At 41.9% G+C, this 21,025-nt stretch overlaps 1 protein-coding gene and 1 long non-coding RNA gene across 2 annotated transcripts in view; one reads left to right on the top strand and one right to left on the bottom strand.

The window, feature by feature from the left end:
- Nucleotides 1–4,789: 4,789 nt before the first annotated feature.
- The window catches only part of POPDC2 (popeye domain cAMP effector 2), a 36,761-nt gene continuing 20,525 nt past the window's right edge, over nt 4,790–21,025 (bottom strand). The window contains exon 4 of the mRNA XM_081571950.1: nt 4,790–6,299. The gene's annotated coding sequence lies outside the window, so the exon portion shown is untranslated. The remainder of the gene's footprint in view (nt 6,300–21,025) is intronic.
- LOC145538958 (uncharacterized) lies at nt 10,230–13,350 on the top strand. Its single transcript, XR_014077359.1, has 2 exons — nt 10,230–10,261; nt 11,099–13,350. It is a non-coding gene; the product is annotated as an uncharacterized LOC145538958 (long non-coding RNA).

The following is a 21,025-nucleotide window of genomic DNA, read 5'->3' as shown; positions in this document are numbered from 1 at the left end:
CAGAGTGGGCTCCATTTACTGGGCTTTCTCCTCCCAGGGTACACCAGGGGCACATGGTTCATTTGTTCTTTGTTAATCCTCCATTGCTTCACCCAAGGGTTGCTTTAGTGTTACCTACAGTTCTTCAGAGTTTAAAAATCTGTATTGATCCAGCTTGCTTGCTTTCTTGTGGAGTTAATTTTCTGAACCTGAATGAACTTTCCATGTAACGCAATTCCTTCACATATTATTATTGTAGTCTGTCCAATCTGTCAGAAGTTTTTCACATCCTAATCTTATCTTAAAGAATACTTAGTGCTCCCTCTAAGCTTCATGTCATTTATGTCTATATCTATAAACTGTGGAAAATTCTGAAAGAGATGGGAAAACCAGACCATCTGATCTGTCTCTTGAGAAACCTGTATGCAGGTCAGGAAGCAACAGTTAGAACTGGACCTGGAACAACAGACTGGTTCCAAATAGGAAAAGGAGTACATCAAGGCTGTATATTGTCACCCTGCTTATTTAACTTATATGCAGAGTATATCATGAGAAACTCTGGGCTGGAAGAAGCACAGGCTGGAATCAAGATTGCTGGGAGAAATATCAAGAACCTCAGATATGCGGATGACACCACCCTTATGGCAGAAAGTGAAGAGGAACTAAAGAGCCTCTTGATGAAAGTGAAAGAGGAGAGTGAAAAAGTTGGCTTAAATCTCAACATTCAGAAAACTAAGATCATGGCATCTGGTCCCATCACTTCATGGGAAATAGATGGGGAAACGGTGGAAACAGTGTCATACTTTATTTTTTGGGGCTCCAAAATCACTGCTGATGGTGATTGCAGCCATGAAATTAAAACATGCTTACTCCTTGGAAGGAAGGTTATGACCAACCTAGGTAGCATATTGAAAAGCAGAGACATTACTTTGCCAACAAAGGTCTGTCTAGTCAAGGCTATGGTTTTTCCAGTAGTCATGTATGGATGTGAGAGTTGGAATGTGAAGAAAGCTGAGCGCCAAAGAATTGATGCTTTTGAACTGTGGTGTTGGAAAAGACTCTTGAGAGTCCCTTGAACTGCAAGGAGATCCAACCAGTCCATCCTAAAGGAGATCAGTCCTGGGTGTTCATTGGAAGGACTGATGTTGAAGCTGAAACTCCAATACTTTGGCCACCTCATGCGAAGAGTTGACTCATTGGAAAAGACCCTGATGCTGGGAAGGATTGGGGGCAGGAGGAGAAGGGGATGACAGAGGATGAGATGGTTGAATGGCATCACCGACTCAATGGACATGGGTTTAGGTAAACTCCAAGAGTTGGTGATGGACAGGGAGGCCTGGCGTGCTGTGATTGATGGGGTTGCAAAGAGTCGGACATGACTGAGCGACTGAACTGAACTGATATGTAGATATATATGACATTTTTTGTAGACTCCTTTTCTATATCTATAGCTAAGAACTTGAAAGGAGGCCAAAGGTAAAGACCTACTTCTCTGTTAGTTGCTTATGTGTCTCTGATTCTTTGGGACCCCATGGACTGTAGCTCCCGAGGCTCACCTGTCCATGGAATTCTCCAGGCAAGAATACTGGAGTGGGTTGCCATTCCTTTCTCCAGGAGATCTTCCCAACCTAGGGATCGAACTCAGGTCTCCTGCATTGCAGGCAGATCCTTTTTTTTTTTTAATTTATTTTTTTACTTTACAATATTGTATTGGTTTTGCCATACATTGACATGAATCCACCATGGGTGTACATGTGTTCCCCTTCCAGAATTCCCCTCCCACCTCCCTCCCCATCCATCCCTCTGGGTCATCCCAGTGTACCAGCCCCGAGCATCCTGTATCATGCATCGAAACTGGACTGGCGATTCATTTCACATATGATAATTTACATGCTTCAGTGCCATTTTCCCATATCATCCCACCCTCACTCTCTCCCACAGAGTCCAAAAGACTGTTCTATACATCTGTGTCTCTTTTGCTGTCTCGCATACAGGGTTATCTTTACCAACTTTCTAAATTCCATATATATGCGTTAGTATACTGTATTGGTGTTTTTCTTTCTGGCTTACTTCACTCTGTATAATAGGCTCCAGTTTCATCCACCTCATTAGAACTGATTTGAATGTATTCTTTTTAATGGCTGAGTAATATTCCATTGTGTATGTGTACCACAGCTTCCTTATCCATTTGTCTGCCGACGGACATCTAGGTTGCTTCCATGTCCTGGCTATTATAAACAGTGCTGTGATGAACACTGGGGTACACGTGTCTCTTTCAATTCTGGTTTCCTTGGTGTTTATGCCCAGCAGTGGGATTGCTGGGTCATATGGCAGTTCTATTTCCAGTTTTTTGAGGAATCTTCACACTGTTCTTCATAGTGGCTGTATTAGTTTGCATTCCCACCAACAGTGTAAGAGGGTTCCCTTTTCTCCACACCCTCTCCAGCATTTATTGCTTGTAGACTTTTGGATAGCAGCTATTCTGACGGGCGTGAAACGGTACCTCATTGTGGTTTTGGTTTGCATTTCTCTGATAATGAGTGATGTTTAGCATCTTTTCATGTGTTTGTTAGCCATCTGTATGTCTTCTTTGGAGGAATGTCTGTTTAGTTCTTTGGCCCACTTTTTGATTGGGTCGTTTATTTTTCTGGAATTGAGCTGCAGGAGTTGCTTGTATATTTTTGAGATTAATTCTTTGCTGTTGCTTCATTTGCTATTATTTTCTCCCATTCTGAAGGCTGTCTTTTCACCTTGCTTATAGTTTCCTTTGTTGTGCAGAAGCTTTTAATTTTAATTAGGTCCCATTTGTTTATTTTTGCTTTTATTTCCAATATTCTGGGAGGTGGGTCATAGAGGATCCTGCTGTGGTTTATGTCAGAGAGTGTTTTGTTGCAGACAGATCCTTTGCCAACTGAACCACCAGGGAAGTAGAGATAACAAATTGAAATCAACAAATTGATTGATCTTAATCAAGTGTAATTAAGATCAATCAATACTCTGGACTTTTGCATGTATTTCTAACTCATATTTACCTTGGTACTTACATATTATGAGAAAAGTTTCAATTCTTTATATGTACAAAAATACCCTGATTAAAACATGATTAATCTAACTTTCAGTTCAGTTCAGTTCAGTCGCTCATTCATGTCCAACTCTTTGCAACCCCGTGAATCACAGCACACCAGGCCTCCCTGTCCATCACCAACTCCCAGAGTTTACCCAAACTCATGTCCATCGAGTCGGTGATCCCATCCAGCCATCTCATCCTCTGTTGTCCCCTTCTCCTCCTGCCCCCAATCCTTCCCAGCGTCAAGATCTTTTCCAATGAGTCAACTCTTCGCATGAGGTGGCCAAAGTATAAAGTATTGGAGTTTCAGTTTCAACATCAGTCCTTCCAATGAACACCCAGGACTGATCTCCTTTAGGATGGACTGGTTGGATCTCCTTGCAGTTCAAGGGACTCTCAAGAGTCTTTTCCAACACCACAGTTCAAAAGCATCAATTCTTCAGCACTCAACTTTCTTCACAGTCCAACTCTCACATCCATACATGACTACTGGAAAAACCATAGCCTTGACTAGACAGACATTCGTTGGCAAAGTAATGTCTCTGCTTTTTAATATGCTGTCTAGGTTGGTCATAACTTTCCTTCCAAGGAGCAAGCATGTTTTAATTTCATGGCTGCAATCACCATCAGCAGTGATTTTGGAGCCCCCAAAATTAAAGTCTGACACTGTGTCCACTGTTTCCCATCTATTTCCCATGAAGTGATGGGACCAGATGCCATGATCTTAGTTTTCTGAATGTTGAGATTTAAGCCAACTTTTTCACTCTCCTCTTTCACTTTCATCAAGAGGCTGTTTAGTTCCTCTTCACTTTCTGCCATAAGGGTGGTGTCATCTGCATATCTGAGGTTATTGATATTTCTCCCAGCAATCTTGATTCCAGCTTGTGCTTCTTCCAGCCTAGCATTTCTCATGATGTTCTCTGTATATAAGTTAAATAAGCAGGCTGACAATATACAGCCTTGATGTACTCCTTTTCCTATTTGGAACCAGTCTGTTGTTCCATGTCCAGTTCCAACTGTTGCTTCCTGACCTGCATACAGGTTTCTCAAGAGACAGATCAGGTGGTCTGGTATTCCCATCTCTTGAAGAATTTTCCACAGTTTATAGTGATCCACACAGTCAAAGGCTTTGGCATAGTCAATAAAGCAGAAATAGATGTTTTTCTAGAACTCTCTTGCTTTTTCGATGATCCAGGGGATGTTGGCAATTTGATCTCTGGTTCCTCTGCCTTTTCTAACACCAGCTTGAACTTTAGCATGACCTAATTCCTGGAAATGCAGGCTCCTAATAATTGCTACTTTATTATCTAAATACATGTCAGCAAACTTTTTAGTGAATTATTCTTTGCTGGGAATCAACATCAAACTTCTTGATCTCTAATTTTAAGAGTCTCTGCTTTCTGGTTACTGGAGAGAATATATGTACACACCATCTTCTAACCTTCTCTTTGGAATTATCTAGTGATTACTGAATAAAGACCCCAGTTACCCAGCGAAGTCTTTCTAAAGCAAGATTATAATTCAAGATCTGAATACTGGGGTTGATTTAAAGCAGTTGAGTGATTTCTTTTCAACCTTGGTCTTCCTGTTACTTTCACCCCAAAGCAATACATGTTCATTTGGACAAGTCAGATTGTAGACACACTTTATGGTTTCCATGACCCCAAGGTAATGAGTGTTAATATCTTGATATATGTCCTATACATCTTTCCACATCAAAACAAATATATACACACATGATTGTTGGACGTTTTTTGTTTGGTTTTTTTTTTAACAAAGATGAAATCATAGCACACGCATCATTCTGTAATTTTCTTTTGTTATTCACAATATATCATGAATATTCCTCCTGGGCCATACATAAACTTAATTTATTCCCTAGATATATATATTCCAGAGTATGGTCATACCATAATTTAGCCAGCCACTTTATTGGGATGAATATTAAGGCTGTTTCCAGTTTTCTTCAATTACAAATGATGCTGCAATAAGTATTCTTGTAAATTTGTTTCTATATGATATATTTCTTTGGTGAGAATAGCTGGGTCAACAGATACAGCAAAAGTTTAGTAGTGCTGGATTACTTTCCAAAAATGTCATATCATCTCACATACATTCTGACAATGGTTGAAAGAAATAGTTTCTTTGCAACTACTTATTCAAGTAATCGCTTCACCTAAGATCAGTAACACAAATCACCAAATATCTCCTCTGGAGTTACCATGTGGTATTCAACACTTTCCAAGTTGGCCAACCAGTTGGCCATCCATGAAATTGGAATAATGCTCTTTCCTTCAGAAGAATAGGGGCCTGAAATTTTATTACCTTTTAAAAATGACATTCATTTAGACACAGTCCTCAGAGCAGTGAAATTTCCTATAGGTGAGCCGTGATGAACTTTTAAAAATAAAGGCTATTGTTTTTATGATTATAAAATTCAACTAACTTTTAAAAATATTTATTTGGCTGTGCTAGGTCTTAGGTACGTGGGATCTTTGATCTTCAGTGCAGCATGCAGGATCTACTTCTCTAACCAAGCCCTGTGCATTGGGAACATGGAGTCTTAGTCACTGGACCACCAGAGAAGTCCCAAAATTCAACTAATATTAAAAGTTATGAAAGAGAAAGTGAAAAGCTAAAACTTCCTGAGCATTTAGCATTCTAATCCCTTTATATAAATTATCTTATATAATCCTCCCAATAATTGTATGTATTACTTCATTTTACATATAAGAAAACTGAGGGACAGGAAAATTAAACAACTTGCCCATGGTTAGACAACAAGGTTCAGGGTTCACACCAAGCTGTCTGACTCTGTCATCTGGGCTCTAACCACCACATTATACAGTTGTACATATAAACTTGCTCAGTTGGTTTCTAGCACTTAGATGTCTTACCCGATGTTTCTAAAGAAAGATCTCAGTCTGGCCCCATTCTATCTAACTAAAATTACCTGCCATTTCCCCCAGTGTGCTTAAGCCAGTATCCCCTAAAAGATACTGTGGACAATGCCTTCTCCAAGCTTTGCAGCTGCTGCTACCTCCATTCAGATTCTGCCAGTCGTTCTGGGTCCACTTCCAGCTCTCTCCTCCGGGAAGCACGGCCACTCACAGGTCATTGCAGTTGGTATCTCTGCAGCCTTGCAATGGTGATGAATAGCTTATTTCATGTTGACCAGGCTATTTTTTCTCTTTCTCTGTGTCTTCCATATCGTAAGCATGCAATAAAAGCTCTTTGAGTTAAAGATAATGCTCTAAGGATATAGACAAAGGCAAAGAGAGAAGATAAGGCACAGAGAGGTTGGTGTCTTTTCATAAGTTTTAGGAATGGCCTTCATTTATTCAACTTGTTTTAAAATATCACCTGCCATTGTTACACTTTAACCTTTAAAAATCTCTGCAGAGGGAAGCTCTGGTTGTGCATATAAAGGAAACTATATTGATACGTAACTCTTCCCAGATTGCTGCATTCTCATCCAGTCCTTGATCTCCTTGTTGAGCATTCCTAAGTGACATTCTGAAAGTGATGTACTGCTTCCCTAGCCTTAAACACACCTCTGACCTCACTTTTGAGCACACCCAGGCCCAGTGGTGACCATCTCAGTCCTGCCTCTTCTCCAGAAGAAATGGCTTCCTCCTTCTAGAGGTGATGGGAACATTGCTGTACCTGAGTCCTTCCATGCCCATTTGAAGGCCTTGAAATCCTCCCTGATCCTCAGTATTTACCCTCTTATTTATGAAACCATACTGTTTAATTTTTGTGGCCATTCAGTATCTTTACAGCAACCCAAACTCAATTCATGCAAAATCAAATCAACATCTCCCCCAAGGTTATTCCTCCTCTCCTTACTGTAATAGCCACCACCATCATCCAATCTCCAGGCTTGAGGCCTGAGTCATCTTTGACTCAGAACATCATAGCGCTTTCTCAAAAAAAAAAAACAAAAAACTGTTTCTTAAAAAATTGTCTGTTACCTGTCCCCTCCTGTCTGTTCCCTCAGATTTGTGGTAACACCCTGGATCTGACACCAAACTCAAACTAGTCTCTTTTCCCCCAGCTTCTTTCTCCTCTAGTCCATTCTATTTACCTGGGCCAGATAACCTTTCTACAAACTCTTTTTAAACTTACTGTTCTCCTGCTCCATAATTTTCAATGATGTCCTTAGAATAAGGGCTTCATTAACTTCTTAACCTAGACTTCCAGAACTTTGTGGCTAAATTCTCATCTCTTTTCCTTGATTTCTTTCTTACACTTTACCAAAAGAAATCCTTAGCCCCTGATGAGTTGATTCACTATAATCATTATTATTATGTTCTTTAAATAACCTTTCACATTAGTCATCAAGCCACAGAATGTCAGAGGAGGAAACCAAGACCAAAAAAGATTAAGGGAATTTTCCAAAGCTGTCAGCCACTAAAGGAAAGCATAGCCATTCTCCCATTTATATTGTACTTCCAAACTTGGGCACTTCTATTGGGTTTTGATAAATCTAAATGACTCTTCATTATATGTGAGTGTGAGCTTTAATAACATTATGAAGATAAACAAGGGACAGTGTTTATCTGGAAGTAAATCCTTGCTGCTCCCTTGAAGCTGTGGATCTCTAACATCTATCCAGGCCTAAGCCAATACAGATTCTTGGTTTAGACAGAGCTGGAAGGTGGAGAGGTGGGAAGAAATCGAGGTAAATACCCTAAGAAGAGCAGCCTCATATATGGATACCCCTCTTCAAGGCACTGGGGTCAGACTGACTTAACTAGAAACACCCCTTCTCTCTTGCAATCACCAAGCCTCTCAACTTAAAACTCCCACAGTTTTCACTCAGCCCTCCTGGTTTGGGCTTGAAACTGAATCTACACAACCTTAGGATTACTTCCTTTGACTCTCAACCCAACCTTCAATTCAGAAGTTACCCTCTGCTATATTTCGTATCTGGAGGGTACAGTGAAATGGGTAAAACTGGAGACAAATAATCACAAAACCAGAACATTCACTCATTCAGCAAATGTTTACTATAAGCCAGTGATGTACCATGTACCAGGCACCATTCTGAGGGCAACCTTCTTCTTAACAAGAACTACAACATAACTGAATGCTTACTATGTCCAGGGCATGTTTAAGTATATATACTTAAACTCTTGTAACAAACATATGAGATAAGTTCTTTTTTTTTTTTTTTTTTTGCTATTTAACATGTGAACAAGGTAAGGGGCTGAGCAGTAAAGTTACTAGACAGTGAATGACATGAGATTAAATGGCAGAGCTAAAATTTGAACCCAGGCAATCCAGCCCCACAGCTTCATATTCTTAACCCTACATTAAGTTAACAGGGTGTCTTAACCCAACGTCTACTTATGTCATTCTCATCTCCTTAAAAAAAACAAAATTAACAAACATTTACTTGTAATGACAAAATGTCTGGCCACGTGCTAGATGCTGAGACTGTAAAAACAAATAAGATAGAAAGGATTATTCTCTTCAGAAATTCACTCATTAGCTCATAAGTGAGCCATCACGTGCCAGTGTTGGTGGTCTATGATTTACTTTAAAATATTTCAGCTAGGGCTTCCTTGGTGGCTCAGTGATTAAGAATCTGCCTATCAGTGCAGGAGACACGAGTTCAATCCTGATCTGGAAGGATCCAATGTACCGCGGAGCAACTAAGCCCATGCACCACAACTATTGGGCCTGTGCTCTAGAGCCCATGAGCTGCAACTCCTGAAGCCCACGTGCCCTAGAGCCCATGTTCCTCATCAAGAGAAACCACTGCAATGAGAAACCCAGGCACCACAGCTAGAGAGTAGTCCCCACTCGCCACAACTAGAGAAAAGCCCGTGCAGCAATGAAGATCCACAACAGCCAAAATTAAAAACAAACAAATAAAAATAGTTAAAAAAAAAACTTCAGCTAAACAGTATGATACATGAGTTACCTTTAGTCACCATTCTAGGAATGTTTGATCAGTTATCCAAATCAGGAATAAATACTTTAGGGGAAGTCATCTGATATTTCACCTAAGCTCACGGTTCAGAGGCAGCTACTATAATCCCTTCAATCCTCTTCATGTCTCCATGGCCCCATCTCAACCCTCAGAACCCCTGGGAAGCATTTAGAACTACAGATTCTAAGCCCAGGGGCCCTCAAAATTCAACTGTAACTGGTTTGGTATAGGCCCAGTTTTATATTGCTTTATATATTTATATAATACATATATATTTAGTTTTAAACATTTTTATTATGGGACATTTCAAGCACATATAAAATTAGAAATATAGAATAGTGAATTTCCATATACCTGCTATCCAGCTTCAACAATTAACAACTCTTGGAGCTGTCTTGTTTTGTCTGTGGCATTGGTGTTTTTTCAAAACTTCCCAGTTTATTTTAATATGTATTTATATTTGGGAATCATTGATCTAAGCAAATAATCATTAATCTAAACAAACAAATAAGTGGGATCACTACAAACAAAGAAGCATGCATTAGACATAGTGGAAGCGGGATGATGAACTCTGATCACTGAAGGAAAAGGGGTAGGGTTTCCATAACTCCTCACTGGATCTCAGGGTTTCCAGGGCTAAACCATCACTTGGCAGCTTTGATGTCTGAGACTCTGCCAGGGGTGCTTCTTTAGCTTGGCCTGAGGATCCCAGGCTGGAAGCTGGAATCACATGTTCACACACTCACAAAATGAAGGCCTTCTCAAATATATATCCATATTTAGTTCCATTAAAGTGGAGTTTACTAGGTTAAATAAAATAACAGTATAAACAGGTTTTTTTTTTTTTTTTAATGTTTATGTTTGTGACTAAGGAAACAGACGTTAAAATCAATTAGGAAGGGGGAAAAGGAAAGAAACAGAAGGGGAGCCGAGAATAGTGAGGAATCAAGTTACCTAACACAGTGGGGCAGTGCACAGCCCTTAGCGCGCAGCTGTTGTGGCAGGCCGTTACCCAGCAACCTGTTACCAGGCAACGGTTGCTGTGAGACCACTAAGCCAGAAGATTAGAGCGGTGATTAGTGGTCCGGCTTAGCCATTGGTCGGCACCCGCAGTAGACGGCACCCCCAACCCGCAACTGTCAATGAGCGACCGTTAGCTGTGCCGCTTGGCCATTGGTCGGAGTCACAGTAGGTCCCTCCCCAGAGCGAGCAACCGTTAGTAGCACTGCTCTGCCAGTGGTCAGAGGGGCGGTGGTTGTCCAAAGGAGAGTGAGGTAAGAGGTGGGTCCTGGCTTCCCTGGGGCCCTCCAGCTCACCCGGCCTTAGGCCATCGGGTGAGCTGAGGAGTCCGCGAAACAGGCTTGGAGCTGTGTCCCGCAGGGCTCTAGAGCCCTCCATAGGCCGCACACACTGGCTGGTCCCAGGCCTTGAGGTAGTAGTGAATATCGCCCCCATTCCCGCCTCTGTGAGCTAATAGCAGCGGCCATCTGCATGGGCTGCAGTCTGCGGGATCTGGCCCTCAGCTATTTGGGTGGCCTGAGGAGGCTGAGGGCTGTTTGGGTCCTGGACGCCTGGCTCCCTCAGCGATGATAGCTGGGCAGGGTCTGGGGACCTGGCCCTGAGGGAGCCAGCCACCAGTTGAGATCTGCTTCTTCAGCATGGCAGGAGGACCCAGACTGGGTGCTGGATGAATGTTCCTGGGCAGGGTAACCGGCCAGCACAGGGAACCCGCCCCCCACCCCCACCCCCCCTCATCTTAGCCAGGGCCTGGACCTTGAAAGGTGAATTTTTGAGTCTTGGGACCTTGCCCTTCCTTGTCAGAACAGACTAACGTTTGTTTGGTGGAGTTTTACAAGAACATTGTTACCTGACCGTGACTGACCTCCAGAATAAAGGATCTGACACAAAGAAAGTGAAAAGTGAAAGTGAAGTTGCTCAGTCCTGTCCAACTCTTTGCGACCCCATGGTCTATAGCCCACCAGGCTCCTCCATCCATGGAATTTTCCAAGTTAGGGGGTTGCCATTTCCTTCTCCAGGGGATCTTCCTGACCCAGGGTACAAAGACACAAAGAAGTCTGCAACTAACCATGCCCCTCCCTCTCCTTTCCTAGAAAAAGGGCTTTGCTGAAAACTTTGGGGGAGTTTGGGATTTTTAAGACATAAGCCACCGATCTCCTCGCTTGCAATAAACCTTTATTTGCTCCAGATTCTGACATTTTGGTATATTTGGCCTCACTGTGCAGCAGGCACACAGACTTTGTGCTCAGTAACAGTTACAAGAAACAAGGAAGAGAAGAAATCAAACTGGAGGACGGAGAAGGAGTCACCAATGTTTTCCTCTCAGACACTTCAGGGAGGAGGATGCCTGAAGGCCAAGCCGTCCAGAGCAGGAGATGGGGACACTAGGCCTGAGCCCCAAGACACCAAACAGAAAGGACCTCCTTCCTCAGCCACACACGAGTCAAAGAGAAAGTATTCTGGCTTGAATAGTGGACAGAAGCAAAAGAAAACTAGAAAGCAGAACTAGAAGTGCTAAAATCCCAAGAGTTTATCTGACCCAAGCTGAAATGAGTAGCAGCTGAGCTTAACAAAGCTCCAATTGGTGCCACTTAAATGCCAGTGCACCGTGAAACCATGGCCATAGGTCAGAGTCCTCATGGCCCTTTGGTGCCTCCAGAGGAAGTCTAGGGGGAGAGGAGGGCTGAGAAAGGCAGCCCCACAGGATCTGCAAGTCCTGTGGGGACTGATACTGACAGAGCTGGAGGGAAATGGTGCGAGAGTGGGCAGGGAGGGGATGTGTGTACCAGCCTTGAGGGATACATAGGGTTCAGGGCTGACAGGAGGCACAGAGGGCAATTCCAGGCCATTGAGCATCTGTCCGTTGACAGTAGCAATCATGTGCTGTGCAGAGGAGGGCTCGTGGGAAGGCTCACGTCAGAGAAGTGAACCAAAAGTGAAATAAAATCCCATGATCTCCAGGGAAATTTCTGAGTAGAAGACACGTGTTAAGTGTATAAATTCAATGACAATTAGAAATGAAGCTGCTGAGGGCATTGCTCACACTTCTTCAGTCATCAGGATTTGTGAGGGCATCTATAGGAAACCAGAGTGTCCAGAATATTCAGGGAAGAAGGCCCAGAATCTCTAAGGTGGACTCGACCCCTCTCCCAGGAAGTTCTCCCCAGGGTCTCTCACAGGTGTCTCTTCCCATGGCCATCATGTTCTCTGGCCCCTGGTACTGTAATAGGGGTGGCACAAATGTGCAGCTAGTAGCTCAAGACTATTATCGGGAGACCCTTAGTGCCACAGTTAGAGGTCCCACTCCAACAGGCAGCCTTGCAGTGGTTCTCTTCCTGCAAAGAGTGTGGTGGGAGGTAGATCTCAGCCTTTTCTCTGGGACCCTCCAGGCCTTAGGTGGGTTTAGCTGGGGGACCCAGGAACAGGCTGAGGTCTGTGTTCCACAGAGCTCCAGATCCCTTGCCACAGTCGCCCACTGGCCAGGCCCAGACCCAGCTCTGTTACCTAATGGTGACGACAGTCTCCATGGGTCACAGTCCATGAAGGCCTCAGCACCTGGAGTATATGGATACTGCTATTAAGGTAACAGCTTCAGCCAACTTCAGTCTCTCCAAGTTTCAAAAATTGGCATAGCTAAGATCAGCTGTCTAGCCCTAGGAGGTGGCCAGAGGCCAGGGTTAAGTTACAAGGACACTGCACATCCATTACTTCAGCTCCACCTCTATGGTTGCCCTTCTCAAAGAAGGGAAATTGTTTTGAGCTAGGAATTAACCTGATTGGTATTTGCTACAATATATATTCCTAGTGATCCTATGCAAGTAATTCTCTCCAGTTTAAATGAAAAGCCTGAGGGCTGGCTGGGTCCTGGATGCCTTGCTTCCTCAGTGATGATGGCTGGGCAGGGTCTGGGGACCTGGCCCTGAGGGTGCTGCCAGCTGAGATCTGCCTCATCAGCCAGGCCTGGGCACAGGCAAGAGGAAGTAGACTGGGTGCTGGACCAATGCTCCCAGCAGGGTAACTAGGCCCACAGAAACCTGCTACTTTTAGTCAGGGCCTGGACCTCAGAGGGTGAAAGCTGAACCTTGAGATTTTGTTCTTTCTAGTCAAAACAGAAAGTAATGTTTGTTTGGTGGAGATTTACAGAAACATCATTACCTGCCTGTGACCTGACCTCAACAACAAATGATCAGACACCAAGAAGTTTGCAACAACTAACCACATCCCTCCCTCACCTTTCCTAGAAAAGGGCTTTGCTGAAAGCTTTCTGGGAGTTTAGGGGTTTTAAGGCATGAGCCACCCGTTGTCTCCTTGTATGGCCCTTCAATAAACCTTTCTTTACTCCAAACTCCAACTTTTTTTTAAATTGTTTGGTCTCGCTGTGTATCAAGCACACAGACATGCGTTTGATAACAGTACCTCACAACCCAGTGACCATTTCAGCAGCCTTGACTATTCTCCTGGCTTTGTTTTCTCTCAAGTCCCTCAGAACATGAATATTTGAGAAACAGCTACACTCTGCCAGACCCCATGGTGTGCACTGAACACAATCTCCCTCCATGCTGCTTTGAAAATACCATTTCCAGGTTCACGTCCCACTGCCTTGTGATCTGTGGAGTTCAGATTCCACAGCCAGTCACTGAGAGCTATTGCTTCTCTTCTGAAAGCATGCCTTCCTTGTACCTCCAGCCCACAGACTTTGACTTACATGCATCTTTTACTTGAATTGCTTCTGTTTTGCCCACCTTTCTCTATCTTTTAAGACACAGCTTAAAATCAACTTTGCCATGAACCCTTCCCAATCCCAGAAATGGGAAGTGACACCTGCTGAACTGTTACAGCTCTTGTAGTGGTTTCAACCACTCACGTTAAGGCTTTCCACAAAGGACTGGCATAGTGTTTATTTGTATATGTGTCAGGGCTCTAGCTTCACCTTAAACTAGTTATGAGTCACAGGAAACCTATTTATATAAGGGACTGAGGAATCTTCTGGGAAGATGAATCCTCAAACGAGTCAGGCCCAGGGAGCTTGACTTAGTAAGGCTATGGTGGAGATGGGGGAGGGTGCCTAAAGCTCATGTATCTTCTTTCTAGATCTGGAGCTCCTTCAGGGCAGAGACCATGAGTGATTCATCCAGCAAAGCAGGTGGTATCAAGAATAGTGTTTGACAGCAGTGGATATTTAGTAATTATTAATGGGATAAAAGAATATTTACTGTCGTCTCCTTAGAGCAAATCTGAGTATACATCAGGCTTTATTCCTTAGTATATGAAGTTGTAATCCAGAGATTTTTTTACACGTGTGTGGACCTCTGCTGCTGCTGCTAAGTCGCTTCAGTCTTGTCCAACTCTGTGTGACCCCATAGACAGCAGCCCACCAGGCTCCTCTGTCCCTGGGATTCTCCAGGCAAGAACACTGGAGTGGGTTGCCATTTCCTTCTCCAATGCATGAAAGTGAAAAGTGAAAGTGAAGTCGCTCAGCCGTGTCCGACTCCTAGCAACCCCTGGGACCGCAGCCTACCAGGCTCCTCTGTCCATGGGATTTTCCAGGCAAGAGTACTGGAGTGGGGTGCCATTGCCTTCTCTGGTGTGGATCTCTAGCATGGGCTAGAGCATGCTAAGAGGTTCATAAATCTATATCATGTCAATAATTTTTTTTTCATGTCATTTTTATGGAGACTGAATAAATACAATGCTTTGTACATAGATGTATGCAACACTGTTTCAAACAGATAAAGATACTATTTTGGTTAATTTTTTCAATCTGTAAATTTATATATAACCCTTATTGGAATCCAAATGTCTTTTGCCATTACATATGACATTAGATAATGAAAACACAACTTCTATGACATTAAAGTCTGATCCTTTTAAAAACAAACACACATTAAAAGAGGTCACCAGGACTTCCCTGGTAGCACAGTGGATAAGAACCTGCCTGCCAATGCAGGAGACATGGGTTCAATCCATGGTCTGGGAAGATTCCACATGCCACAAGCCCATGCACCACAATTCCCGAAGCCTGTGCACCTAGAGCCTGTATTCTGCAACAAGAGAAGCCACTGCAATGAGAAGCCTGCACACAGGAATGAAGGGTAGCCTCCACTTGCCACAATTAGAGAAAGCCCATGCAAAAGCAATGAAGACACAACATAGTCACAATTTTTTTTTTTTTAAAGAGGTCTCCATCCCGAGGAACCTCTGTTATGTACCACATGTGTGTAACAACAGCCCTGCCTGGGCAGGCCCCCAGCTTGCGGGGAGGGAGGGCCCTACCTTCCAGGTAACATTTTTTAGTCTCAATTTACAGTGTACAATGAGCTTTTCTGTTATTGCTTCATTCACTCCCTACAACAACCCTCAAGGACTGGCAAGAGAGCGGTTGGATTTGTAAGACTTACAGGCTTCTATTGTGAAATGTACATGGAAGAGACAGAAATCCAACAAGAAAGAAAATAAATGCACAGTATAATTTTAGAAAAAAAATGAGAAAAGAACAGAAGAGCTCTATAGAACACACTGAAATGTTATACAAAGCACATAATTGGAATCCTAAAGGGTGAGGAAAGAGGAAATAGAACTCTGAAGATGACAAGAAGGCAAGAGGACAGAAGGTTATGGTGAGGTGAGGCAGGTGTCTTAGCTGGGATGATGACATTGAACTGAGAACTGGATGACCAGAAATAGTAGCCAGGAGAAACTATGATTGAAAGCATTGCAGAGAGAAAGAAAAACTGCAAAGATCCTCGTGTAGAAAGGAGCTAGGTGTACGTGAGGAGCACTCAAAAGTCTACTGTGGCTGAAACATGAGTGAAAAAGAGAGTGGAACGAAGCATGGCTGGAAAGACAGGGAGGCAGGTGGGGCCTTATGGGTCATAAGTGGCTAAAAGAGTAGCATTCATCAGGTATTTCTTTTACTTTCCCATATTTCACAGTTCCTTTAATCAGCAAAGCACAGAGTTGATTATTAAGTAGGTCCATGTGACTAGCTCTAGTCAATGGACTGAGGGCAGAGGGACTTGTGTCATTTTGGGGCCAAAGCATCAAAGAGCCAGTACAGAAACATCAAGCCATTTCTTCAGTGGACAGAGCCAGGAGGTCTAAGTAGGTTGAATCACTGAGTTGCAATATGAAGACAGTTGTCCTGATGAGTCATACAGATTCTCAATAGACTTTAAGAGCAATAAATCTGTATGATATTAAGTCATAATAGGCTGATTCTGACTAATAACACATGGTAAGAAGTTTAGATTTTATTCTAAATGTAATAGGAAGTCATTTGAAATTTTTAGCAAGAGAGTGAAGACATCATACATACGTTGAAATGATCACTTTGTGTAGAATTGATTATGGGGAGGACAGACAGAAATCAAGAGCCAGTTATAAATCTATTAAAGTTCATCTAGCTATGAAATAATGGTAGCTTGAATTTCATGGTAGCAGTGGACATGGTAAGTTGAACGGGGATATATTTTGAAGAAAGAACTAACAAGACAGAATTCCCTGGCAATCCAGTAGTTAGGACTCAGTGCATTCACTGCCAGGGGCCAGGATTCAATCTCTGGTTGGGAAACTAAGATCCTGCAAGCTGTGTGGCACAGCCAAAAAAACCTAACAAAACTGATGGAAAGACTCCAAGGTTTGGGGCCTGGGCAACTGAATAGGGAGAGAACAAAGAGTTATATAACTTGTTTTGGTTTAAAGATCTCTTTCAAAGGACAAGGAGAAAGAGAGAAAAATGTTTCTCAACTCCTTTCTCAGAGTTAGCATAACCTTGATATTAAAACCTGACAAGGTACATAGATGCAAAACTCCTAAACAAAGTATTTATAAATCAAGTTCTATATACACAAAGAAGAAAATATATCATAAAATTGGATTTGTTCCAAGGATGCAAGTTTGTTTTAACATTCACTTATCTGGAGCTTGTTAACAGAATCAAGGAGAAAAATAAACTTGACTAATGCAGAAAAATCATTTGATAAAATTCTATACTCATTCACGATTTTAAAAATTAGGACTAGAACTTCTTTAATCTGACAGGATACTATAAAAACCTAATAGCATATGTCATACGTAATGGTGAAATACTGAAAGTATTTTCCTTACAGTCAGGTATGAGAGAAGAATGTCCTCATCATCCTTACTGTTCATCCTGCACTTGAGGTCCTACCCAGTGCAGCAAGGCATCAAAAGAAAAAGGAGGAAGAAGAGTGGGAAGAGGGTGGAAGAAGAAAGTATAGGTCAAGAAGGAAGAAATAAAACTGTCATTATTTACAAATGACACAAATGTATCTATGGAAAATCTGGAAGATTCCATGGATTAGTAATTAGAATTGATAAATGGATTCATCAGGATCTCTAGATGGAGGTTGAAATACAAAAATCCATTATATTTCTGTATACCAGTGATAAAAGAAAGTAAAAATATTTAATAATAATATTTACAATAGTACCAAATTCAACAAATACCTAGAAATAAATCTAACAAAATTTGTGCAAGAATATTTGTATGGAAAAATACAGAACACTATTAAGAAAAAAATTTTTTAATGAAGCATACTATGCTCATAGATTGAAAAATCAATATTATAAAGATATTAACTCTTTACCAACCTAATCCACAGTGTGAATGTAATTCTAATATAATTCCAGCAGAGCTATATTTTTGTGGAAATTATTAATAACAAGCTGGTTCTAAAATTTATATGGAAATGCAAAGGGAATAACCAAGACTTGAATAAGAATGAAGACCACCAGATATCAAAGCATAAAGCTGCAATAATTAACCAGATGGTATTGTCAACAGGTAGAAAAATAGACTAATGGAACAGAATAGAATATCCAGATAGAGACCCACAAATACATGGATACTTGATTTATGACAAAGAGGACACTGAACACTAGTATAGACAGGATAATCCATTCAGTAAGCACTGCTGTCCATTGGATATCCACAAGGCAATAACAAATTTGATCCTTATTTTATACTATTCACAAAAATCAAATCCAGGTTGCTTGTAGATCTGTGAAATGTAAAACAATAAAACATTTAGAAGGTAACAAAGAAGAATAAATCCAAGGCAGGAAAAGTTTTCTTAAACATGATACAGAAAGCATTAATAATGGAGGAAAAGATTGATAAATTACTACATTGAAATTAAGAACTTATTTTAATCAAAAGACATTATTTAGAGAAAAAATTGGGAGAATGCACTTGAATATCTAAGCAATAAAGGGCTTTTAACTTGAATATTTAAAGAATTCCTTAAAGTGGATGAGAAAAGCATACAAACAGAGAAATGGACAAGAACTGGAGTAGACACTTCACAAGAGAGGATATCTGCATGGCTAAGAAAAACATGAAAAGATATTCACCCTTATCATTCACCAGGAAAATAAAAATTAAAACCAGAATGATACGCAGCTACATAAACCCAAGTGGCTAAAATGAAAGAAAAAAAAAAAAGATGATGCCAACTATTGGGGAGGATGTGAAACAACCAGAACACTCATACACTGTTAGTGGGAATATTAATTGGTACAATCACCTAGGAAGTGTTTGGCAGTATCTACTGTAGTTGAACACATGCCTCAGTAATTCTAACATATACCCACCAAATGTGTGTGTATGTGCACCGAAAGATAAGGTCAAAAATGTTCATAGTAGCACTATTCATAATTGCCCCAAGCTAGAAACTACCCAAACACCCATCAGTAGTGGAATGGATAAATAGATTGTGGTATATTCACACAACAGAGTGAAGTGACGTGAAATGAAAGTCACTCAGTCATGTCCAACTCTTTGTGACCCCATGGATTATATAGTCCATGGATTTCTCCAGGCCAGAATACTGGAGTGGGTAGCCTTTACCTTCTCCAGAGGATCTTCCCAACCCAGGGATCAAACCCAGGTCTCCCTCATTGCAGGCGGATTCTTTACCAGCTGAGCCACAAGGGAAGCCCAAGAATACTGGAGTGGATAGCCTATCCCTTCTCCAGTGGATCTTCCCGACCCAGGAATGGAATCAGGGTATCATGCATTGTAGGCAGATTTTTTATGAACTGAGCTATCAGGAAAGCCCTACAACAGAGTATTATACAGCAACAAAATAAACAAACTCTTGAAAGAGCAAGAAATGCTCAAGGATCCTCAGCTGTCCCAGCCCTCAACTGTTTGAGTCTTCCCAGTCTGGGCCCCAGACACATGGGTCAAGAAGCCTTTGAGGTAATCCTGGCGGTAGCCACTGTCTCAATGTAACAGCATAAGAAACTCTGCGTGAGGACAGCCCAGTTGGGCCCAGTCAAGCCCCACTTTTGTGAGCAAAAAGAATTATCGTGATGATTTTAACTCACTGTTTTAGGGATGAATGTTGCACAGCAATAGGTAACCAGAATAGAAGTGTAAGTATTTAGGGGAAAATACGAAACAGAATATATTAAATTTGTAAGTCTAAAGTGTTTCAGTTCAGTTTAGTTCAGTTCAGTCGCTCAGTCGTGTCCGACTCTTTGCGACCCCATGAACTACAGCACGCCAGGCCTCCCTGTCCATCACCAACTCCCAGAGTCCACCCAAACCCATGTCCATCGAGTCAGTGATCCCATCCAGCCATCTCATCCTCTGTCATTCTCCTCCTGCCCACAATCCTTCCCAGCATCAGGTTCTTTTCCAGTGAGTCAACTCTTCACATGAGGTGGCCAAAGTATTGGAGTTTCAGCTTCAACATCAGTCCTTCCAATGAACACCCAGGACTGATCTCCTTTAGGATGGACTGGTTGGATCTTCTTGCAGTCCAAGGGACTCTCAAGAGTCTTCTCCAACACCACAGTTCAAAAGCATCAATTCTTCAGCGCTCAGCTTTCTTCACAGTCCAACTCTCACATCCATACATGACTACTGGAAAAACCATAGCCTTGACTAGATGGACCTTTGTTGGCAAAGTAATGTCTCTGATTTTTAATATGCTATCTAGGCTGGTCATAACCTTCCTTCCAAGGAGCAAGCATGTTTTAATTTCATGGCTGCAATCACCATCAGCAGTGATTTTGGAGCCCCCAAAAATAAAGTCTGACACTGTTTCCACTATTTCCCCATCTATTTCCCATGAAGTGATGGGACCAGATGCCATGATCTTAGTTTTCTGAATGTTGAGATTTAAGTCAACTTTTTCACTCTCCTCTTTCACTTTCATCAAGAGGCTCCTTAGTTCCTCTTCACTTTCTGCCATAAGGGTGGTGTCATCTGAATATCTGAGGTTATTGATATTTCTCCCGGCAATCTTGATTCCAGCTTGTGCTTCTTCCAGCCCAGTGTTTCTCATGACGTACTCTGCATATAAGTTAAATAAGCAGGCTGACAATATACAGCCTTGATGTACTCCTTTTCCCATTTGGAACCAGTCTGTTTTTCCATGTCCAGTTCTGTTGCTTCCTGACCTGCATACAGGTTTCTCAAGAGAGAGTCTGGTATTCCCATCTCTTGAAGAATTTTCCACAGTTTATAGTGATCCACACAGTCAAAGGCTTTGGCATAGTCAATAAAGCAGAACTGTTTTTCTGGAACTTTCTTGCTTTTTCGATGATCCAGAGGATGTTGGCAATTTGATCTCTGGTTCCTCTGCCTTTTCTAAAACCAGCTTGAACATCTGGACGTTCACGGTTTACGTATCGCTGAAGCCTGGCTTGGAGAATTTTGAGCATTATTTTAGTACCGTGTGAGATGAGGGCAGTTGTGCGGTAGTTTGAGCATTCTTTCGCATTGCCTTTCTTTGGGATTGAAATGAAAACTGACCTTTTCCAGTCCTGTGGCCACTGCTGAGTTTTCCACATTTGCTGCCATACTGAGTGCAGCTCTTTCACAGAATCATCTTTCAGGATTTGAAATAGCTCAACTGGAATTCCATCACCTCCACTAGCTTTGTTCGTAGTGGTGCTTTCTAAGGCCCACTTGACTTCACATTCCAGGATATCTGGCTCTAGGTGAGTGATCACACCATCGTGATTATCTGGGTCGTGAAGATCTT

Source organism: Giraffa tippelskirchi, chromosome 2, assembly GCF_054371585.1.
Source record: "Giraffa tippelskirchi isolate mGirTip1 chromosome 2, T2T-mGirTip1v1.2.pri, whole genome shotgun sequence".
In the NCBI taxonomy this organism is placed as follows: domain Eukaryota; kingdom Metazoa; phylum Chordata; class Mammalia; order Artiodactyla; family Giraffidae; genus Giraffa; species Giraffa tippelskirchi.
Note: the sequence above shows the minus strand (reverse complement) of the source record. Positions and strands in the feature narration are given on the sequence as shown.